Source organism: Alexandromys fortis, unplaced genomic scaffold (assembly GCF_014885135.2).
Source record: "Alexandromys fortis isolate MF-2015 unplaced genomic scaffold, M_Fortis_MF-2015_v1.1 scaffold_65, whole genome shotgun sequence".
Classification (NCBI taxonomy): Eukaryota; Metazoa; Chordata; class Mammalia; order Rodentia; family Cricetidae; genus Alexandromys; species Alexandromys fortis.
In genome coordinates, this window is record NW_026067986.1 from 8960334 (window position 1) to 8982887 (window position 22554).

At 37.0% G+C, this 22554-nt stretch overlaps 1 long non-coding RNA gene across 1 annotated transcript in view; it reads right to left on the minus strand.

Annotated features, from left to right (window-relative positions):
* Positions 1-22554, minus strand: part of LOC126511894 (uncharacterized) — a 53106-nt gene that overhangs the window by 27364 nt on the left and 3188 nt on the right. Inside the window, exons 2-4 of the long non-coding RNA XR_007594809.1 lie at positions 21958-22058; positions 4270-4384; positions 3891-4043 (exon numbers count right to left, since the gene is read on the minus strand). This is a non-coding gene — a long non-coding RNA (uncharacterized lncRNA). The remainder of the gene's footprint in view (positions 1-3890; positions 4044-4269; positions 4385-21957; positions 22059-22554) is intronic.

Consider the following 22554-nt stretch of genomic DNA (forward strand, 5'->3'; position numbering starts at 1 on the left):
AATTTAATTTATTTATTTTACATCCAGATAGTAACCTCCTCACTTCCTCTCTTCTCACTCCTCTCCCTACTTCCCTCCATCATCATCCTAAATCCACCTCTCTTCCATCCACTTAGAAAAGGGCAGGCTTCCCATGGACATCAACAAGACATGGCATATCAAGCTGCCATAAGACCAAGCAAGTCCCTCCTCCTCTATTCAGTCTGGGAGAAGCAATCAAGCTAAAGGAACCGATTCCCAAGAGCCAGCCCTATAAAAGCACCAGGAACTGCCCCTACTTCTGTTGCCATGAGTTTTACATGTGGACCAAGTTACACAACTGTCACAAACATCCAGAAGGAATAGATTGATCCCTTGCAGGTTCCCTGTTGTTGGTTTAAATTCTATGAGCTCCCATGAGCCAGACTAGCTATTTCTTTGGGTTTTACTGAGAAGTCCCTCACACACACACACACTACCACCACCACCACCACCACCACCACTATCAGGTACCCTCCCCACTCCTGCACCTTACCCTCCACCCTCACCTTGGCTCCTACAATCCCTCTTCCCTCTCCTCGACAGGATTCTCCAAGCTCAGTCCAATGTCTGACCATGAGTCTCTGAATCTGCCTTCATCAGTCACTGGATGGAGGACACAGATGAAAACTTGCATAGTCTCCAGTCTGATCATAGGGTTCAGGCTATGCATACACTGCTCCCAGAAGTCTTATCGGGGCTAGCCTTGTAGACTCCTGAGAGTTTTGTTTCTACCTGACCCCGAAATGTACCCCATTTCCAATCATCTCTTTCAGCACTCTCCCCTCCATAGACTCCCAACTCAATCCCTCAAGTTTTCATGCCCACCAACTCCCAGTTCACCTAAGAAATGTCTTCTGTTTCCCCTTCCTAGGATTATCCAGGCATCCCTCCACTTGAGTCCTCCTTGCTATCTAGCCTCTCTAGATCTGTGGATTATAACATGATTATCCTTTACAGTTAATATACAATCATGGGTAAGTGTACAACATGTTTGTCTTTCTGAGTTTGGGTTACCTCACTCAGGATGATTTTTTTTTTCTAGTTCTATTTGCTTTCAAACTTGATGGTGTCATTGTTTTTTTAACAGCTTATTAATACTCTATTGTATAAAAGCACCGCCTTTTCTTTATCCATTCTTCAGTTGAGGGGCATCTATCTTGTTTCCAGGTTCTGGTTATTACAAATAAATCTTCTATGAATATAGTTGAGCAAGTATCCTTATGGTATGATTGAGCATCCTTTGGGTATATATGCCCAAGAGTGGTAGCACTGGATCTTGAGGTAGATTGATCCCCAATTTCCTGAGAAATAACCATATTGATTTCCATATTGACTGTACAAGTTTGCACTCCCACCAGCAATGGAGAAGGGCTTTCCTTGTTCTACATCTTTTCCAGATAAGCTGTCATTTGTGTTTCTAGTGTTAGCCATTATGGCAGGTGTAAGATTGGCTCTCAGAGTTGTTTTGATTTTCATTTTTCTGATGCCTAAGGATGATGAACATTTCTTTAAGTTTTTCTCATTCATTTGAGATTTTTTTATGTTGAAAATTCTCTGTTTAGGCCTGTACTCCATTTTTAAATTGGATTATTTGGTTATTATGATGCCTAGCTTCCTGAGTTCTTTATATAGTTTGGAGATTAGTCATCTGTCAGATGTGAGGTTGGTAGCAATTTTTCTCAGTGTGTAGGCTGCCATCTTGTTGTATTGGTAGTGTCTGTTGCATTAGAGAAACTTTTCAATTTCATAAGGTCCCATTTCTTAATTGTTGATGACAAAAGAAATTGGAGAAGATATCAGAAGATGGAAAGATTTTGCGTGCTCAGGGTTCAATGGGATTAACATAGTTTAAATGGCCATCTTGCCAAAGCAATTTATAGATTGAACACAATCCCCATCAAAATTCCAACATTATTCTTCATAGGCCTTAAAAGAACAATACTAAGCTATATATGGAAAAACAAAAACCCAGGATAGTTAAAACAACCCTGTACAATGCAAGAACTTCTGGAGCTATCACCATCCCTGATCTCAAGCTCTACTATAGAGCTATACAGCATGGTACTGGCATAAAAACAGACATATTTATCAATGGGATTGAATCAGAGACCCAGACAAAACTCCATACACCTGTGGACACTTGACTTTTGACAAAAATCCCAAAACTATACGATGGAGAAAAGAAAGAATCTTCAACAAATGGTGCTGGCATAATTGGATGTTAGTATATAAAAAATGAAAATAGATACTTATCAGTCACCCTGCACAAAACTCAAGTACAGATAAATCAAAGACCTGAACATAAATCCAGCTACTCTGAACCAGATAGAATAGAAAGTGGGGAATAGCCTCAATTCATATTTCTAAAGTTCTATTAATCAAAACTAAAGCCCCCAAATCTAGTTGACAACAAACTTCATGGCATTAATGGTGCTCAGAAAAGGAAAGACTACAACCCAGTACCAAATGAGTTACATCTTTTGGTTTTTTGGGCCAGTGAGTTCCCAAAGACCACCAAATATTATAGATGATTGTCAGTGCTCTAATTAACCTTCCAAAAACTCAAAAATAAGACACTGTCGCTGAAAGTCCACATAACTGGGCCATAGAACGTGCAGCTATCAAGCTATTTAAATATGAGAATTTTGTAAAAATAAAAATGCATTTTTACATTAACATCTGCTGTGAATTATGTGTATCCACACTGTCCTGATCCTGCATACACAGAGAGTACATGATGAATGTCTGTTCCATGCTGAGGAGGCATGTCTGAGTACTTTCTCTTCCAACTTGGCAATGATCTTTTTTCTTTTTTGACTTCCCACATTAACTGTTTTTAACTCATTAGTCTGGCACACTATGATCATAAGTAATATGGAACACATTCTATACCTTAAGAACTTGCCATAAAAATCATAAGCAGAGAGTACATTTCCAGAAACAGTCTCTCCAGTGGATCTAAGCCAAATATGACCTAACTCGTCAGGAATTACTCACAGAAAACTGTGCCTTCAGTTTCTTATTTCTCAAAACCTTATTTTCAACATGTTCTTTTACTAGTGAATAAGATATAAGTATAAGTGTAGGTAATTCCTTTTATTCAAGTAATATTTTTCTGGAAGATGTTTAATAATTAAACGTGTACTAGTGTACACTAATATGAGAAGGTTTGATTTTTAAGGAGACCCAGATGGAAATGTTTAAGAGTGGTAAATTGTAACGTCCAATCTTGTTATTTCCCTAAATCTTAAGCTATTAAATAACAGAACTCATCAAAACTGGAATAATAGATATTACATAAATCATTAATCTCATCTGTTTTTATGAGTGTGCAAATAATATCACTTAATAATTGTGTATGTTGTGGTATACAAAGATATGGCAGAACATTTAAAACATGAATTAAAGAACATCTACAGAAAGTGATTAACTCAAAATGTCTTAACATGAATTAAAGAACATCTACAGAAAGTGGTTAACTCAAAATGTTTTAAGCCTCCCGAACTTTCCTTGTGGAAGGTTAGATAATCTTTTGGTTCTGCAGTCAATTAAATAGACAATGTAAATACTAAATACAAGTTTAGAATTTAAAAGCCAAATTTATTGGATTTATTCATTCAATTTTTTTATTGATTGGATGTACGTTGTTGATTGCTGGCCTTACAAAGTTGTAAAAATTTGTGAACATTTTGCACATAAAATTAAAAGAATCAGCTTGTACCAAAATATTTTAACACTATAGATTGCAATTTTTCTCTATTTCAAAAGGAGTTGAAAGTTTCAATATAGTCACTTCAGAGAGTGAAAAAGTGTGAATCAAAACAGTAGTCACTTTCTTATAATGCTGGACTAAGAATTCTCTCTCTTACCTAGTTGCTGGCAGGGCATTTGCCCTGCTTTCGTACAGGACCCTAGCTGCATTTCTTCCCTTCCTCAGCTCCCACCATCACGCCAGGGGATGAGGTGCTGTAGGTGACATGTACAACTGTGACAGCCTTCTTACCAGCATGGGAGAAAACAATCTGTTGTCAAGAAGGGAACCATTTAGCAGTGGAGTTAGAATTCCAAGACATTCCTGAACACTTCCTGTTCATAAAGTTTTAAGTTTCAAACGAGCTGGTGTAGATTTTTTTTTTTCAAATTGATTGTGTTTTCTGTTCCTTTTAAGGGGAAGTGCTTGCAATGGAACAATATAATTGACATAGATTGAGACATCCTAAAATCTAAAATATAGCCATATATACTTACATTTTATCATAAAGCAAAGTGAGAGTCATTAAGTTCAGGTTTTGATTCCATGTGTGGCATCGTCAACACTGAAAGTGTAATAGATTATTTTTGCTGTTGTTGCAACAACAAGTACCTAGGTAAAGAAAGAAAGATTCACTCGTGGCTTGTGACTTCAAAACTTTCAGGCCACAGTTGGTAAATGTGCGTATTTCTAGGTTGTGGTGAAGCAGAACACCATGGTGATGGAGCAGAGAAGCTCACCTCCCTGCAGCAGGAACCAACGAGAAAGAGGAGTGAAGATGTAGCCTCCTTACTACAGATGGGCTTCACCTGCTGGTTTCTTTACATTCCTCTTCATTACATCTTCAGCTTGTGAGTCCATCAAGGAATTAATCCATCTGTTGGATTGCAGCCTTGAGAATTCAAAGTCTTTCAAAGAACTCAGCGTCAACCACACCCTTGTAACAGGAGCTCCTGTGAGAACCTTTATATCTCAATCCCAACACTAAACAAGGACTAGAAATAGGGATTCCATAAAAAAAACAACAGTCTCAGTTCAGAGACATGGACATAGAATGACTAGAGAGAAAGAAGCTGCAACAAGTAATTTTTAATACAACATTGTATGCATATGTGTACAAGATTTATGACTAAGTCACAGAAGAGAGATAACAAAAATAGCTTCTGAGAGTATCCGAGAAACGATCAGACTGTTTTAAATCATGAGCCAATTCTAGTGATCTGTACTTTGTTTTTTTTTTAAAAAAAAGTTTCATTATTACCATTGTATGTTTGAGGGTTTGTAAGGTGTATGTATATTGTGTGTGAGAGTGTGTGTGAATGTGTGCATGTGTGTGAGTGTGTATGGAGGTTGTGTGAGTGTGTGTGATGTGTGTGTTTTGTGTATACTGTATGTATACATGTGCTTTTGCATGTCTGTGAGTGTGTGTATGTGCACATGCATGTAAGTATGGTATATGTATGAATGTGATACATATGTTCACCTTTAAGACTACAAGATATCCGTCTTTCCACTGTGAGTTCTGGGAAGAAACTTAGGTTCCACAGCTTGAGTGAAAAATGCTTCTACCTGCTAAATCACATCACTGGACCAGGATTTTCCTATTGCACATAGATAAATACCTGGAGATACATGTAATAAACATGCATGGAAAGCACCAAAATTAAGTTTACCCCATATTAAAAGAATTATAATTGTGCAATCTTGTGGTTCTGAGGAAAATTTCCTGGTTTCTATTCTTATTTGTTTTTAGTGATCTAGACCTCATTTCAACTAATCTGGGATTAAACGTAGGTTTAGTGATGTCTCTATCAGCGAGTCAAAGAAGAAAGTCTGGAATGGTCAATGCAGTTGCCCAGCTGATAAAGGAACCACTCTGCAACTGGAACAGAATTTTTGAGGACAATATCAGCTGTTCTTTCTTTTCTGGCAGTGTGTGACAAAAGGCAGCTTATATCTACAGGACAGAGTAGTCTTTGTTCATGGAGCGTGTACTCAGCAGCCCAGAGTGTATTGTTCTACAATTCCAGATTCGTTAGTTTTGTCTTTGAAGCCAAATCTCCTCTAACTGTAGTCTAGTGTAATACATGAGAAATAAGGTGAAAATTGAAAGTCAGGGAACTGCGTTGGTATGTTAATACTTCTATACAAATTTAGATATGTCAATCATCACCTCATCAACCTTAATCTTAGTATTGTTGAAGACTATATGAACATTATCAACTTTGACTGCAGAGGACTTGGAAAACATTCCAAGGTTTAAATTGCTTGCGAATTATTAAAAAACAGAAAATTGGTATGTATTGTGCAAATATTTTCTACAGGGGTGTTTTGATGCAGTCGGTAGTTCATAAACTCAGCTCATCCTTATGTATTTGATACATTTGCATTTTTTCTACATTTGAAATAATAGAGTAATTGGAAGTCAGTGGTCAGGTTAGTGATTTTATTATTGACAATTGGGTGTTTGATCTTTCTCCTCTTACTATCTCTGATAATCCAGTTCTCAAAGTATTCAACTTCTTGTGTTTATGTCTTTCCTTAAACATTTAATGGTTTTTCTAGTTGAATCCACATGTGATCAATTCTTTTTTTCAACTGTTTTCTATTACTGCTTCTTGTAAGACTTTTTTGACACATCTAAAGATATTTCCAAATCTAAGATTGTTTCATCAGATATTTTGGGGTTTTGTGTCTTTCACCTATATTCTGGGAAGATTTTCCGTATCACCTCTGCCTTTCATAACTACTAGTTACTTCTCAAGTCCCTCTCTGCTTCTTTTTATCATGCCTAGCTGTTTTGTAAAGGTTGTTGTAACTGACATTGTTTCTTTGTCTTTACCATTTTTAACATTTGTATGTATGTGGTCATTGTCATTACAAAAAAATAAACCCACAGATACATCGCATACACACCTGGTTTCATGTTGCTTTTTCACCATAATTTGGAATGGTCTTAAATAACAACTCAATTTATACCATCTATTTTATTATCTGTACCATCTATTTTAATAATAATTTTAATTTTACTTATACTACTTCTAAATGTACAATGTTGATGTGTGATTCTCCTCTGTATACTATGAATATGTTTTTATTACCATTGGTTAATAAAGAAGCTGCTTTGGCCTATGGCAGGGCAGAATATAAGTAGGTGAAAAAACTAAACTGAATGCAGGGAGAAAGAACGTAGAGTCAAGCAGACACCATGTAGCTGCTGAAGGAGAAAGACACTAGAACTTTTCTAGTAAGTCACAGCCTCATGGTGATATACAGATTAATAGAAATTGTTAATTTACAATATAAGAGGTAGTTAGAAGTATGCCTGAACTGTTGGCTGAACAGTGCTGTAATTAATATAGTTTATGTGTGAACTATATTAGTCAGGAAATGAATTACAGTCTCAACGTACAAATGGCACCCAAACATTGGCAAGAATATCCACATAAAGCCTAATAAAACTTAAAAAAAAAAGAGCTTCTAGACCTGCAAAAATTGGACTCAATTGGAGTTTCTTTGTAGCTGCACATTTTCAGATAGGCTCTTTTTGCTGGTGGTGACTCAGCATTAGCAACAAAAACTGTACTGCACGACTTCTTTAAAAAACAGTTTCCTGACTCATGATGGTGGCACAAGTGGCTGTGAATTGTTCAGGACGTCCTGTTACAGGACACTTGAATACGGTTTGTGGGCAGCGTGCTACAAGTTGCTTAGTAGCTGAGTGGGCCAACTGCTTCCCAGAGTTGGGGTGGTAGACATGACACCCAGAGTTAGTGGTAAACAGACATTTGCCATGTTGGAAAGCCAAGCAGGGTGGAACCAAGAGCCAAAGTGGTTGCTATGGTCCTAGTCATGCCTGCTTAACAGCTCACAACAGTGATCAAAAAAGGATTACAGATACACAATAAAGACAAATTCAGACAGAAATAAGCCTCTAAATGGGTCATAGTGTGTTTTTAAAAATTTATGTAGGCTTTAAAAAGAAGAAAATGGGTATAAGCAGCTACAGAAAAAAAATAGTTTTTAAAAAATGGGAACCCTGACTGCTCTTTGGACTGGCAAGGGAGGGGGAAGCGGGATAAGGGAGAGGGGAAGGGAACTGGGAGGAGGTGAAAAATTTTAATAATAATAAAAAATAATAAAAAATAAAGTCTTTAAAGAGACAGTAAAAGTAACATAAAAAATCCACATAAAAATGGAAAACACACGAAAAGTATGGATTGTGTATATTATTGTGTTTTCTTTGATTTTTACTATAAATGAACTAACTACAGAGCAACATTTCATTTTATGAGCTGCTAAGCTAAACAAATATATATTTGAAAGATATTCTGACTTAAAAATTTGAGTTTTAAGATATGTTGCTTTGGAAAAGAGGTTCTACTTTTGTTTCCACAGAAGATGAGAATCTGTAAATTCCTTCCAGACTAATGTGCTTTGATGGAACAAGACCTCTCCGAAAGATCTCCTCAAACCCTAAAAATGCTTCAAACAAAAAGCAGGAAGAGGTTTGGAGAAAACTAAGCGCCAATTTCCCAAAATGACGGTTACTAAATTTTGGTTTTCATTTAAAAGGAGTTGATTATAAATGGTTAATGGTCATAGTAAATCTCTTTCTAATAAAAGGAGGGATATGATAAAATGAATACTTTGCATTTGTATGGATTTTGGTTTATTAATACAAATTTAAGGTCAATTTTGTTATACGTATATTCCTACTCTATGTTTATACAGCTCATTTAGAAAGGTAATGTATAGTTAGAAATTACAGATAAATAAATAGTCATTTAAAATAGTCAAATTTGTAGTCATGTTAGTTAGGTTTCTAGACATACAGAGATGTATTTTAGTGAGATAAATAATCTTCAACACTTTAAAAACCTACAGAATATGGCACTTTAAAGGGTTTAAGAACTTAGGCTCTTTTGACAGTGAGACAGGTCTCCTTCTGGCAGCACCAATTGCTTCAGAGAGGTTGATGGGCATTGGAAAAGCTCATTATGGAATTTGCCTTCAAGGTGACAAGAAACTGCTCTTGCCTGGACTGCATGACAGTAAAGTGTATGAACTGGACATGCAGGACCCTCAGAAAGTGATTGGTAAACAGGGTTCCTGCTTCACAGAAGAAACTGTCAGACATTCTTCACAGCATAAAAAAAACTGATGAATTTTGTTGGAATTTCAGAAGGAATCGCTGGATAGACCAACCATTATTTGCTTCGAATAGCACATTACTAAATTTATTCTTCAGCAGGCGACCGTTGCTCAACTTAGACTTGGTAAGTTGTAAAATCAGATCTGAATTGTCATTATTATGTAGAATGATATTTAGCACTTTTTCCTTCAACTGGGCTTCTATCCTTTTATCTTCCTCCTCAAATAATGGCCTGCATGCTGTTAAGGTCAGTGGCATTCTATTTTGTGTTCCTGGCAAGGAGCCCTGACTTCAAACTCATAAAAGGAGACAGAGATCTTTTTCATTATAGACTGTAAGAGAATTTGGAACAAAATATTTTCCAAAATTAACAACTATATTATAGAGACAATAGCTTCATTGACTATATTCATAGAAATAAAGGAATACTTTATAACTAGGAATATTAAGAATGTAAGTTTGAAAGGTCACCTTGGCAATCACGTACTCTCCGCGTGCTTGTGTGATTTCCATGAATTTGGGTCAATCACCCAAAGAAAGTATTTGTCAAAAATGATCATGATTTTGGGGAAGTCATTAAAACTTTTATTATTTATTAGAAATTATACTACTTTTATTAGGAATTATAGGAGGACACTAAAGGGTAAAATTTAAGAAAAATAGCTAGCACACCTTTAGCTGTTGATCTAATGAACACTTTACACCAATAGCTTTGCAACTAACATTTACTGAGAGCTACCCGTATTACAGACACTGTGAAAACATTTGCACATTTGATCACCTTTAATCTAACCTAAATAGCAGTCTTTTGCGTTCTCCTATGTGGGCACTTACCACTGAATGAAAGGATTGTCTATTTCAGTCAAGTAAGTGGTGAATTAAGATTTATTGCACCTGGAGATGTCTGTCTGTAGAGCCCAGACTATGAACTATTCTGCCTCTCTATGATGTATCTCTACCCTGAGTTTCCTGTGCAGTAAGGCAGGAATTTACAGGAAACTTAAGTTAGCTGAGCACAAAATTGCAGAGGCCAACACTATTCAGATTACTTGCTATCTTCGGTTATTTCTTTCCTTAACTGTAAATTTCAAATATTGTGGTTACGTAGAATTTGTTCTGAAACACAACATCTATAGATGATGAGGTGAGAAACCTCACTGCAGAGCCATTTTCGCCATAGTTTTATCTGTGGCCATCTACCACAGGTCTGGCAAGCTACTACTGCCATTTGTAATATCCAACATCACATAAATTTCAGAAAAATATTGTGATACTCCAGAATTTTAGAAGTAAAATTTTGAAGCATGCTTCAAGGATGGATTGGGGTGAGGAGAATTCTGAGCTTGCAAGAAATACTCCAATAAAACAAGAGTCTTGGGAACCTCTGTTTTTTTTTTTTTAAAAAAAAAAAAACATGTAATTGTTCTTGGACTATGCTCTCATGTCCCTCCTAGGTGTAGTTAATAGGATTGAATTTAATTCAGATTGTTTGTTACAGCTGGCTATTATTACTTGTTTATGCTTCTATGGAAAAAACATGTTTTTGTCACGTGCATCTTGTCCACCACATGTGATTTATCTTGTGACTGTACACTTTACTCTTGTGGCTCTTGTTATCCCCCAGAGTATAAATTGTTCAATGCTCTACATAAAGTTGGCTATTGCATGAGATTTTATGTACCTCATTTATCAGCTCCATTCCCTGGGCCCCACTGTCTTTAGAGCAGTGAACATATCAGGGATATGAAGCCAACTAGGAGAAAGAGAGTGGGGAGATGAGAGAAAAATGGAGCATAAACCAGAGAAAACTTTGCTTTATGTTCAGCTTGGGCATCATTTTTGCTAAAGAAAGGAGTACCACAAGGATCAAAACCACAGCTACTAGATTGCTTGAAATTGTTTAAGATTATAACCCCTGGTTTCCAGAAGAAGAAACTTTTAGATGAAAACGTATAGGACAGAATCTGAAAGAATATTGAAATGGCATATAAACAAGGAAAAAAGTACCCTATTCAATTTTGGGTCACTTGGACACTGACTCAAACTATGATTCGAAGATAAGGAGAATATCAATCATTCGGAAGAGATGGCTAATTCTTTGAGTTAATGAAAACTGGATGATCCAACCTTAAAACTTGTAAAAGAGACAAAGAAAAAAAAAAAAGAAATTTTCCTCCAGGAAAAATCAAAAGTAAAAATAGTGCCACCATTAACTATGTCAGAAATTACTTCCTCAGATCCCGTATATGCCTTTTTAGATATGTATCCTAAAAATTACTCGAAAATGAGTATGCATCCCCCATTGCCTGAAAATGGAATAAGGAATTTGATAACCCATCTAATTTTGACTTTTATCCACTTCCTGATGAGAATTTAGGAGAGTCTATGAAAACATGGAAGTTTAAAACTTGGACAAATTAGACCACTACCGTGAAATGAAATTCATTTACCAATTCCTCCCCAGCCTCTTAAGGCTGCACTTGGCATTTCTGGTGCAATGTCAACAAAATGTTTATCAGGGATGAGACACGGATACGATGAAAGATTTTTTTTCTTTTATGTAAAATGATTTTATTTCCAATATTGTGCCATTGGATGTCAATAATTAGATTAGCATAAAACATGAGAAATTAAAGAATAGACTCTCTGTTTCTACTTCCAGTGCAACGGGTAGATGTTTTACAGCCTTCCCCAGGACCACATCCCCTTGTCTCAGCTTCCAGCTCCAAAACATTTCCCAGAAATCAATCAGCCACACAGGCCAGGGGATCAGGTGGGCATCTTCAATTCTACCCCATTCCTAAGTGTAAATTATGTATTTACACTACTGTGTATGCATTTTGACTTGAGATGGTTGTAATGTTAGATGCTGATATCTGGCATTAGCTCTGTTCTGTGTTTTGTGGATACTGTTTCTTACTCTAGTTCTTAGTAGCTGTGGTGGCTGTGATTGGTCTGGTAGTAAATGCTTCTGAGTTACTGCCATACATGGCCATTGGGGGTTTCTGCTAGAATGTGATGTTAGGGATTGGAAACAGACAATTAAGAACACGTGTGCCTTAGATGGGGAGTTTGCAAGGCTCCAAAGGTCGGAGGAAAGCAGAGTGTGCCTAAAGGCCCTTAAGAATGTGGGCAGACGGGAAATAGAGGCCTCAACAGAGAGTCTGGTACAGGGGTGGGGAATAGAAGGTGAGTTGGAATCGATGAAAGATTTTTAAAAGGCCTGGGCTTCCTTTGGATGTAGTGCTCCATATTGTTACGAGTGTCTTCAGGGTTAGAGCAATAATGTACCACGGTTGTGATTTGGTCTCTATATAATTGCTGAAATGGTTCTCAGCCCTTCCCATTTTCTTCAGTGCCAAATGTGGCTTTCAGATGAAGCCCTTGGAAAAGTTTGACCACTAGGACTAAGGGGTAATCCCGGAAATGTCTCATTTGAAATGCTAACGGAGACTGGTAGATGGGTATCAACAGATTGTATAATGTAGCTCTTGCAACCTTCCCTCATGGTAGGGACGGAGTTATAGTCTCTTGGATGAAACTTGATATGGGGTCTAACTTTGGGTATAGTCAAATAAAAAATTATACAAGGTTCTTCTGAGCCTTATGTGGATTTCGTAGGGAGATCCAAAGATGCTATTGAGAAATAAGCAAAAGGGGGAACAAAATCAAGAGTTATTGTTAAGACAGCTGGTTTTGATACCACCAGTGAAGATTTCCAAGGAATAATTAGACCTCGGAGGGAGTCAGGAAATGTCATGGGATTTCTGAAGCTATGTGGAAATGTGGGAACCGAAAAGCATACAGCAGAATTAGCTGCTTTGAAGCCCATGCTATCAAAGACATGTCAGCAAAATGTTTCAATTGCTGCTGACCTAGTCACACACACACACACACACACAAAAAAAAAAAACCTACATAAATGGCCCTTACCACAAATGGATGCTCATAATCAACAGGCTGATGTCCTAAAGGCAAGAAAGGGAAACATTGGAGTGATGCAGACCTAAAATTGATACGGATGGCAACACATTGTCTAGTAACAACTGTAACACTGCCAGGCAACAACAGGGACATGAATGGATTAAGGGCCCCTCTCAGTCCCTGCAAAATTAGAGGGTTTACGGCCACAAATAATAAAACGTGTGCCAGCTTTTGATTATAACCAATCTATTCTTTTGTAACAAGCTAATACTCGAGGAAGTGCTGCAATTGATATCCCATTTCCCATCTCCAAAGTCCCTTTAAGTTACAAACAGGAATTCGGTGGCCTATATTCCCTGGAACAGTTGGACTTTTAGTGGGTCACAGTAATTTATGCATGAAGGGAATCAGCTCATACAGGAGCCATTGATGAAAACTATACAGGGGAAACTGCTATCAGAATCACATTGCCTACTGGTTGGCAATTAAAAGCATGAGAAAAAGGGTCCAATTATTATTATTGTCTTATGTCGTTCCTTCACAAAACAATGCACTTTGTGAGGGAGGATTTGGTAGTAAAGATGAATTCTGAATTGAAGGAAAATGATAAACTACTATTAGATATAAAAATAAAAGGAGAAGGTTTGAGAGAATTGATTGATTCTGGAGTTGATGTCTCTGTTCAAAATATAGAAGAATGACAACCCCATGGACAGGTGGTAAATTCAAACCTGATAGTATTGGGAGCTATGTGCTCTAAGGAGATTAAACAAAGTACTACAAAGTTACAGTGCTTAGGTTCAGAAGGCATAATGACAGTCCTACAGTCTGTGTTACTTATGTTTGGGTCCATCTTTAAGGAGACTCTCTACAGCAAGCTAACGCAGAGATCTATATTCCCACTGCTAATGCTACCTATACTTCACAAGAGCAATGGCTTATGTAAAGAATGGGATATCAAAATGGAAAATTACTTGGGAAAGCGTTGCAAGGAATTATTAAACTTATGCACCCATAAGGATACAATCATAAACATGGAGTGGGTTTTTCCTAGGGACCAAAAAAAAAAAAAAAATACGTCAATGGCCCATTTCTAAAAAAAAAAGTTACAGGTCCTTCACCAGTCTGAGAGCAGTTGGAGAAGGAGAACAGATAACCCTCTTTTTCTTCTTGGAATCCTCCTGTTTTTGTAATTAAAAAGAAACCTGGTGAATGGTGACTGTTGATTGACTCACAGAATGTTAATGCCACCAGATGGCCAATGGGAGCTTTACAAGTCAAGTACCTATACACGCCTATCCCTAAAGATTGGCCTTTAATTATTTTGGATTTAGAAGAATGCTTTATACTATGAATATTCATCATAAAGATAGATGCATTTTACCTTTTTTGTTTCCTCACTCAATCACAAGGAATTTCAGCTGTGATATAAATGGACTATATTATATTACTACAAGTCATGAATAACTTCCCTACAGTGTCTCAGTGCTACATAGGACAGGTTTTAGAGCCTATTGGGCAGGCCTTTCCTCATGTTTATATTATTCAATATAGGAATTATATCCTGAAAGCTAATAACTAGAAAAACTGTTAAACCCAAAGATATGTCCATTAGACAAGACAATTTAAAAACACTTAACAACTTTCAGAAATTATTAGAAATACTAGGTGACTATGTCATAGTATTCCTATGACTTTAAGAATAACTAATCATGCACTAATCAATCTATTTAAAACTCTAGAAGAAGAGAGTTGGCCTGGATAGTTTTTGTATTATCTCAAGAGAAAAAAAAAAAGAACTACAGCTATTTGAATTCAGATAAAAAGAGGCATTGCTATATCATGTGGGTCCCTCACTGCCTTTAAGCCTATTTTCCCACTTAGTTGTCTTCTATAAATATTATAGCACAAGAGGATAAACCTTTAGAATGGATTTATTTACACTACAAGGGCCATAAAATGCTATTTCTTACCTTATTCTTATTCTTCTTCCTCAATTAGTAAATCAGGGGAGGGCCTGATGTCAACAATTATGTGGATTTGATTCTTGTATGTTTTCTTACATCTAACTAATAATCAATGTTTAAGAACTGATATGGAATAATCCTCTTGTATACTGTAAAATATTGTCACTAATATTGGTTTGCAAAAAATGCTGATTGGCTAGTAGCCAGGCAGGAAGTATAGGTGGGGAAATCAACATAAGGATGATGAGAAGAAGGATGGGGTCAGGAGTCACCAATCAGACACAGAGGGAGCAGAAGATGAACATGCCATGCGAATAAAGGTACCAGCATGTGGCAGAGCATAAAGAAGGATTATGGGTTAATTTAAAATATAAGAGCTACTAAGTAAATGAACAGGAACTACAGAGGAAAGTTCAAAGCATTAAGTGCCTACCTAAGAATCTGAAGAAATCTCACATGAGCAACTTAACAGCACATTTGAAAGCTGTGGAACAAAAAGAAGCAGACTTACACAGCAGGAGTAGATGCCAGGAAATAATCAAATTGAGGGCTAAAATCAATAAAAATAGAAATAAAGAAAGCAATACAAAGAAGCAATGAGACAAGAAGTTGGTTACGCAAGAAAATCAACAGGATAGACAAATTCTTATCCAAACTAACCAAAAGGCAGAGAGAAAATAGGGGAATTAACAAAATCAGAAATGAAAAGGGGACAGAACAACAGAAGAGGACGAAATCCAGAGAATCATCAGGTACCCCAGAAAAAAAATGAAAAAATTAAATGAAATGGACTATTTTCTGGATATGTGCTACATACCAAAATTAAATCAAGAACAGATAAACAACTTAAATAGACCTATAACCCCTAAGAAAATAGGAACAGTCATAAAAATCTCTCAACCAAAAAAAAAAAAAAAAGCCCAGGGTCAGACAATTTCATTGTGGAATTCTACCAGAATTTCAAAGACGAGCTAACACCAACATTCCTCGGTTTGTTCCACACAATAGAAACAGAAGGGACCTTGCCCATCTCTTTTCATGAGTTGACAGTTACCCTGGTAACCAAACCACACAAAGATGCAACTAAGAAAGAGAATTAAAGACCAATTTCCCTCATGAACATTTATTCAAAAATACTCAATAAAAAGCTGGCAAACCAAACCCAAGAACACATTTAAAAAAATCATCCACCATGATCAAGTTGACTTCATCCCAGAGATGTAGCCATTGTTCAACACATGGAAATCTATCAATCTGATCTACCACATAAACAAACTGAGAGAAAAAAATACCATGTGATCATCTCATTAGATGCTATAAAAATCCATCAAAATCTAACAACCATTCATAATAAAGGTCTTGGAGAGATCAGGGATACAAGGAATGTATCTAAACACAATAAAAGCAATATACAGCAAACCAACAGCCAACATCAAATTAAAAAGAGAGAAACTCAAAGTGATTCCACTAAAATCAGGAACAAGACAAGGCTGTCCACTCTCTCCATGCCTATTCATCATAGTACTCAATGTTCTAGCTAGAGCAATAAGACAACAAAAGAAGATATAAGGGATACAAACTGGAAAAGAAGAAGTCAAACTTTTGCTATTTGAAGATGATATGGCAATATACATAAGTAACCCCAAATTCAAAGAGTTCCCTCTTACACCTGATAAACACCTTCAGTAATGTAGACAGATACAAGATCAACTCAAAAAATTATCAGTGGCTGTTGTATATACAAATGATAAAGGTGCTGAAAAAGGAATCAGAGAAACATCACAATTTACAATAGTCACAAATAACAGAAAATATCTTGGGGTAACACTAATCAAAGAAATGAAAGACCTGTACAACAAGAACTTTGAAGAAAGAAATTGTAGAAGATATCAGAAAATGGAAACATTTTCCATGCTCTTGGAATGTTAGGATCAGCACAGTAAAAATGGCAATCCTACCAAAAGCAATCTACAGATTTAGCGCAATCCCTATCAAAATCCCAGCACAATTCTTCCCAGACCTTGAAAGAGCAATACACAACTTCATATGGAATAGTGAAAACAATCCTCTACAATAAATGAATTTCCAGAGGCATCACCATCCCTGACATCAAGCTCTATTATATAGAGCTCCAGTAATGAAAACAGTTTGGTATTGGCATAAAAACAGACATTTGGACAAATGGAACCAAATCAGACACCCTGATATTAATCTACAAACCTGTGACCACCTGATTTTTTTACAAAGAAGCTAAAATTATGCAATGGAATAAAAAAATCATCTTTAAGAAATAGTTCTGGCATAACTAGATGTCACATGTAAAAGAATGCAAATAGATCCATATCTATTCCCCTGCACAAAACTTAAGTCCAAAGGGATCAAAGACCTCGACATAAATCCAGCCACACTGAACCTCATTAGAGAGAAAGTGAGAAGTAGCCTTGGATGCAAGGACACAGAAGATGACTTTCTAAATATAATACCAACAGCACAGACACAAAGAACATCAATTAATAATGGGTCCTCCTGAAATTGAGAAAGTTCTGCAAGGCAAAGGACACCGTCACCAAGACAAAATGGCAGCCTACTGAATGGGAAAAGATCTTCACTAACCCCACATCAGACAGAAGACTGATCTCAAAAATATATAAAGAACTCAAGAAACTAGCCATCAAATTACCAAATAATCCAATCCAAAAATGGGGGTATAGCTCTAAACAGAGAATCCTCAAAAGAAGAATTACAAATCGCCAAAAGACACTTAAGGAATAGTTCAACATCACTGATGGCTATCAGTGAAATACAAATAAAAATGTCTCTGAGATACCATCTTATACCTCTCAGAAAGACTGAGATCCAAAACACCAAAGATAGCTTATGCTGGAAAAGAAGTAGAGTAAGGAGAAACTCATCCATTGAATGAAAACTGATAGCCGCTTTGGAAATCAATATGACTATTTCTCAGAAAATTGGGAGTCAATCTAACTCAGAACCCTGGGAATATGCCCAAAGGATGCACACTCATATGACAAGGATGTTGCTCAACTGTATTCATAAAAAAATTATTTGTAATAGCTAGATCCTGAAGCCAACCTACATGCCCCTCAACTGAAGAATAGCTAAAGAAAATGCGATTATTTTACACAACGGAGTACTACTTAGTGGTTAAAAACAATGACATCTTGAAATATCATGAAAATAGATGGAACTAGAAAACAACGCGTTGAGTGAGGTAAATCAGACCCAAATAGACAAACACTGTATGTACTCACACATAAGTTGGTATGAGATGTAAAGCGAGTATAACCAGTCTATAGTGTATGATCCAGAGAAGATAGAAAACAAAGAGAAGCCTAAGAGAAACATACATAGATTCCCATGGGAAGGGGAAACAGACAAGACCGCCTGGGAAAACTAGGAGTGGGGAAAAAAAGGGTGGAAGGGCTGGGGGAGGAATGGGGAGAACATGAGAGAATGGGATGCTCAAGAAGGGGGAAGAACGGCAAGGGAGAGAAAGGAAAGCGATATCTTGATTGAGGGAGCCACTAAAGGACTATTGAGAAACACGGCACTGGGGAAAGTCCCAGGAATCCTGAAGGATGACCCCAGCTAAGATTTTAAGCAACAGTGGAGAGGATGCCTAAATTGGCCTTACCTTGTAATCAGACTGATGACTATCTTAATTGCCATCATAGAACCTTCAATTAGCAACTGATGAAAAAGATACAGAGGTCTACAGCTCCCTGGGACTAGCCCAAGAGACAGAGAAGCAATAATAATGAGCAAAGGGGTCAAGACCATGATGATGACACCCACAGAAACAGCTGACCTGAGCTAGTGAGAGCTCACTGACTTTGGACTAAGAGCAGGCAAACCTGCAAAGGACCAAATTAGGCTCACTGAATGTGGGGGACAGTTGTGAGGCTTACACAGTCTGTGGTGTCACTAGCAGGATTTATCCCTAGTTCTTGGAGTGCATCTAGGGGCACATTCTTTTGGGAAGGATACATTGCTAAGCCTAAACAGAGTGGGGGAGGACCTTGGTCTTGCTTGCTTCAAAGTGAAGTGTCAGACTTTGTTGACTCCCCATAGGAACTCTTACACTTTCTGAGGAGTGTATGGGGAGGTAGGATGGCAGGGGGGGGAAAGTGAAGGAAGCGGGAGGTGGCAGAGACTTTAACACAAGCTGATCTTTGAAATGGTTTGGGCTGCTAGTCATTCTGGATTTTCAACCTCTAAGAATTTATAATATTACTGTAAACTGACAACCCTGTAGAATAGAAACCATTCAGTTCATAATTATAATATTAATTTTGCTTCGGTGTTTCCATGATGATATGCAAACATATAAGTATGAAGGCACATGTAGGATCATGATTTTTCCCTTTGCTCATCACTGAAACTTTATTTTGAATATTTGGGTTCTTTATTACAACGTCTCCATTTAGCTTGTTAGTTCTACAATAAGTACTGTGTCTGACACACATTAAAAACAGAATCATGGTAGATAAAGGAGATTGTAATAGGATCTCACAGAAATCCTCTAAGACATCCATGCTTCTGTAAAACATCAGTGCTAATACCTTGAGAAGTTACAATTGTAATAATATTTTCAGAAAACATCCAGCATATAGACTTGGTGAAATGCTCTGGTCAGTCAGATGACAAGAGATTCTCTGTCCATGCCACAACTACACCAAAATACTGGCTCAAAGGATGTGTGGTAAGATATAATACGACTTGGGAGAAAAAAGTCTCTAAATTTATAGAATAATCCATTACATTTGTTTCCCATGAAGGATAATGATGATTTGCCTAAATAAACCAGATAATATTTAAAAAAACATAGAAATGTTACACTGCAAATTTGATTTATATCCCATGGGTATGAGGCAATATCCAAGCATGCCTCCTTTCATGGTGAGCCTGCTAAACAGAAAGGAGCTTCAGTTAATCTTCTGTAGCCACCAGGAGAAATGCTCCACCCTCTTCATCCTATCAAAGAAGGAACTTTCCAATCAGTCCTCTGGTCTGCAATCCTATGCCAGGTAGAGGAATGTTGCTGTGGTTAAGGCTATCCCAGCTTCCTTTGTGATTTCATGTTACAGGAAAATAAGGATGGGAAAGCTGGCGATGAAGACGTGACATTAGACAAAGCTTTATTTTTCTGATTCTCCTGCACTGGTGTCTTGCTCCCCTCCCATTGTAATTGATTTTTTCTCTGTCTTTCTGTCACAGATGTTACTAATGATGCAGAAATTGCTAAAAACCAATGTGGAAAATATTGCACAAAAGAAACACTATCCTTTCAGTTTTCTTGCCAGGTAGAAATTGATTCCATACTGTCTGGCTGTCGTTCCTGTTAACTCTCTTTCTTTCAGCCCAGACATTTATTCTCTTGCATTGGTGGTTGGTGTTTCAGTGCTTACCACCCCTTAGCATGAGAACAACTCTTTCACTTGGGGCATAGTTAGAGTCAAAAATTTGTTGGTTTTGTTTGTTTGTTTTAAAACTTTAAAAACATGTTTTTTTTCAACCTTTAAAAAGTTAAAGTTAGGAAAGAATTGGATGTGGGAGTCCCCTCTGTGTGTTGCTTATAATGGTTAATGAATAAAGAAACTGCCTTGGCTTGACAGGGCAGAACATAGGTAGGCGGAGAAGACAGAACTGAATTCTGGGAGGAAGAAAGCAGAATTAGAGGGATGCCATGGATCTGCTGCCAGAGGCAGACATGCTGAAACCTTTCTGATAGTCCATGACCACGTTTCAATGTACAGATGAATAAAAATGGGTTAAATTAAGATGTAAGAATTAACCAATAAGAAACTAGAGCTAATGGGCCAAGCAGTGATTTAATTAATACAGTTTTCTATGTTGTTACTTCGGGGCTAAGCTAGCTGGGAGGCCAGAATGAACTAACAGCCCCTCCTTGCAACAAGAATTATTTAAACATTTCACTTACTTTGCTTATTGTTTTTTTACTAGCTGATATTTTGAATCAGTTCTCAATGGCCAATCTTGATATGATTTTTGAAACAATTTATCCTTATACTTAGTATTTATTAAATGTTAAAATAGTCTTTTATAAATGCATCATTATAAGCCATTTAGCAAAGTCTTTTTTTTTCTTCAAAACTAGAAGATGTTTACTGAATATCTGACCTTCAGTTTTCACAGCTGATGGGACACTTGAAGTGAGCCCTGAGAGCATGAACTCAGCCTGGAGGTCCCCATGCAGCAGCTTTCTTTCTCATGAGTCATAGATTTGGGATCTTTTGGAAGCCAAAAAAATCACTCAGACACTAAAAGAGATTAATTTGGCATTTTATGATGATGTGCATTGTGAAGAGGTTGAAATTGAAAAATAAATATTAGAAGACGTTATCTGTCATAACTATTTTCATTACACCGTGAATAAGCGGTGTAAAGCAAGATGAGAGTACCACCTTTAGAAACCTGAAGGTCAGACATGTGTGAGCTCACACATTATTTTCTTACTTACATTATTTTTTTAATTGATGTAGGCCAAGTTTAAGAGAGTAAGAGGATTTTGGGTGTGATGAATCCCTAAGCATTCTTCTCATTCTCCAAAGCACCTTTATTTATTTATTTCCCTTCTGAAATCAACTCATTACCCATATTCCTGGAAATAACCTGAGTAAAATCACTGATTTACAAGGGGTAGTGACAAATCAGCCTGACTCTAATTTACATTTAAAAGCTGTCTTATAGAAATGGCAAATGAGGTTCATTCCTACTTATTATTAAATCTCTGATTTTCAAGGATTGGGCTAGGCTGCACCTGTGACCTTAGCTACCAATGGTTCTGTACTACTTGATCCAGGAAGTGGAAATTATGGTTTTTTTTTTTAAAGTTCTTATAACCATCTCATAAGCCTTCCTTTGTTCTAAAGTGTTGCTATGGCTACCTTGTTTTCGGCTCCTGTAACTCTGCCTATTTTTCCCACCAAATTCTCTATTTGTAAACCCCCTACACCTGATCCTCTCATTTCAGTAAGGCACCACAGTAAAATCCATTGGCTCACCAAGTTAGACACTGGTGCTGTCCTTACATTGGTCTGTCTTTGGTTCTCTGTAGGGGTGAATGGATGACATTTGATGGTAGGTAGAAGACTCACCAGCAGTGTAAAAGCGTTCTGCTTTCTCCACGACCTCACCAACACTTGTTACTTTGTAGATGGGCTTTTCTTTCCACCTCATCAGTTCCCAAATAACTGACCTGGAAAGTCAATATTAATTATAAATGCTTGGCCAATAGCTCAGGCTTACTACTACCTAACTTGCACATTTAACTAAACCCATATGTCTTATCTATGCTTTGCAACATGGCTTGGTACCTTTTCTCAGTATGGCATGCCCGTATTGCTTCTCTCTACATCTGTTTGTAACTCCCAACTCTGCCCTTTTTCTTCCCAGTCTTCTCAGTTTGTCTCTTCTGCCTAACCTTGCCTTGTTATTAAACCTTACCTTGTCCAAATATTGGCCAGTCGGCTTCATTATTAAACCAGCCACAGTGACATATATTTACACAGTGTGAAGGAACAACCCACTTTACTTTTAGTTTTTCTTTTAGCAAAAGCCAACTTAGTAAGTGTGAGGTGAAAATATGTTTAAAGTTTTGTCTGTATCTTCCTGATGATGGGTCATTTGGGCCATCTTTTCATATGTCTGTTGGCCATTTGCATGTCTTATTTACGGAGAGTAATTATAAGACA